Source organism: Scylla paramamosain, chromosome 27, assembly GCF_035594125.1.
Source record: "Scylla paramamosain isolate STU-SP2022 chromosome 27, ASM3559412v1, whole genome shotgun sequence".
Classification (NCBI taxonomy): Eukaryota; Metazoa; Arthropoda; class Malacostraca; order Decapoda; family Portunidae; genus Scylla; species Scylla paramamosain.
The window spans coordinates 11,681,809-11,684,308 of NC_087177.1; the positions used below are offsets into that span (position 1 = coordinate 11,681,809).

At 33.6% G+C, this 2,500-nt stretch overlaps 1 protein-coding gene across 2 annotated transcripts in view; it reads left to right on the top strand.

The window, feature by feature from the left end:
- The window catches only part of LOC135114206 (general transcription and DNA repair factor IIH helicase subunit XPB-like), a 98,438-nt gene extending 98,405 nt beyond the window's left edge, over positions 1-33 (top strand). For both annotated transcript variants that reach the window (XM_064029975.1, XM_064029974.1), the window contains exon 11: positions 1-33. This exon is cut by the window's left edge and continues 783 nt beyond it. The gene's annotated coding sequence lies outside the window, so the exon portion shown is untranslated.
- The last annotated feature ends 2,467 nt before the right edge of the window (positions 34-2,500 follow it).

The window sequence follows — 2,500 nt, forward strand, 5'->3', positions numbered from 1 at the left end:
CTGCCACGTATATATGTATATAAAGTTGAGCACTTTGCCTAATAAACGTGGTATATGTATTTCCTTTCCAGTTATGTCTGCAAAAAATCTTGACAAATGATTGGGTGAATTTAACAGAATGTTTAGGCAAAAAAAAAGAAACAGAATCGTGTAATTAAACTCGTGACGAATATTGCATGCCCATTCCTGAGAGAGAGAGAGAGAGAGAGAGAGAGAAGAGAGAGAGAGAGAGAGAGAGAGAGAGAGAGAGAGAGAGAGAGAGAGAGAGAGAGAGAGAGAGAGAGAGAGAGAGAGAGAGATTATGGATTCGTGTAATTAAACCCATGGTGGATATCGTTCATTCACTCTCTAAATGTAGAATATGAAGAGAGAGAGAGAGAGAGAGAGAGAGAGAGAGAGAGAGAGAGACGAGAGAGAGAGAGAGAGAGAGAGAGAGAGAGAGAGAGAGAGAGAGAGAGAGATTGTCTGCGAATTTTTAAATTAATTTCTCTTCTTTCAATTAGTTTTGAATTTCTAAATTTTTTTTATTTTTTTTGCTATCTTATTTCATTCTATTTATTTATATATTTATTTATGTATTATTTATTTATTTATTTATTAATTTATTTATTTCATTTACTTATTTATTTATTTATGTGTGCCTAGTGCTCTCTCTCTCTCTCTCTCTCTCTCTCTCTCTCTCTCTCTCTCTCTCTCTCTCTCTCTCTCTCTCTCTCTCTCTCTCTCTTTCAGCCAGGAATAATCATTCTCACCTAACACGTATTCTCTCTCTCATCAGTGAAGATTGCAACACACGAGTGGAATCATTCACTTCTATTATATTTTTTGTCTAGTTTTGAGCTGTGTGTGTTTGGGACGAACCTGTTATTGTGATGTGAGTTCTCTTCAAGTCTAATCATTATATCGTGGCTGATGTAACGTTATGAGTTATTGAGAAGGGCGGAACAGAGAGAGAGAGAGAGAGAGAGAGAGAGAGAGAGAGAGAGAGAGAGAGAGAGAGAGAGAGAGAGAATGAATGAAAAAATGAAGGAAGGAAAGAAAGAAGGAAGAATGAACAAATGCAAGAAAGGAGGGAAGGAAAGAAATAACAAGAAAAGAAAAAGAAATACGAGAAGTGATTCAAGATAAAACGCATAACATAATGAACCAAGAAAAGAAACTTGGAGAATGGAAAATAGGGAATAGAGAGAGAGAGAGAGAGAGAGAGAGAGAGAGAGAGAGAGAGAGAGAGAGAGAGAGAGAGAGAGAGAGAGAGAGAGAGAGAGAGAGAGAGAGAGAGAGAGAGAGAGAGAGAGAGAGAGAGAGAGAGAGAGAGAGAGTCCACACACATATCACCAAGTTTGTAGTTTTATTTCCTTCACATACAGCATAATACATCTTTCGTAATTAATCCATCCGCATACTTTATTCCCACGCAAATCACGAAAACAAGCGAACGCTGACGGCGTAATGGATAACACTGGCGCGGGAAGTAATGCAGGGATCGTTTTGGGAGGGAAATTTGCTCAACCGTGTTGGAGATCAGTCAGCCGGGCATTTATTGGCCTGACCGAGCGTGGTGTGGTGTGCTGCTGCAACGAGGGAGTCTAATGTGCCGGTAAATGATGGTGTTTCAAATGGTGCTTCATGTGGTGGTCCGCGCCTCTTACTCGGCCATTTATTTTTCAAACGCTTATAGATGATTTGTTGGGTTTTCTTGTGTGTGTGTGTGTGTGTGTGTGTGTGTGTGTATGTATATATATCTATATATATATATATATATATATATATATATATATATATATATATATATATATATATATATATATATATATATATATATATATATATATATATATATATATATATATACTCGTATATATATATATATATATATATATATTATATATATATATATATATATATATATATATATATATATATATATATATATATATATATATATATAGATATATATATATATATATATATATATATATATATATAATATATATATATATATATATATATATATATATATATATATATATATATATAGTGCTGACTTCGTATTATGAAATGCTTTGAAGCTTTCATAAGGACTGTTTTCAAAGATCCTCTAATGGGTGTTTTTCTTCTTACTGGAATAGAGTTCGTATTTTGAAATACTTTGAAATCTCCTAAAGATTGTTCTCAAAGGCCTTATATATAATGTAGACGGTTAGTCGAGTTCCAAATGGGTATTTTTCTTATTGATAGTGTAGACCCTGTGTTTCCATTCTCATAAGGACTGTTTTCATAAGCCTTATAGATTGTTGGTACGATTCTCATTGGTGTTTTTTTTTTTCTTGTTAATACAGAGTCCTTGATAAACTATCACTAGGATCATGAAAGCATCTTTGAAAAATCGTAATTTTCTATGGGAGTCGTATTTTAAAACACTTTAGGTTTTTTATGTAGATTATTTTTAGGATCATTAGTCATTAGTCAGGTTCTCATAGGTGTTTTACATACCAGAACC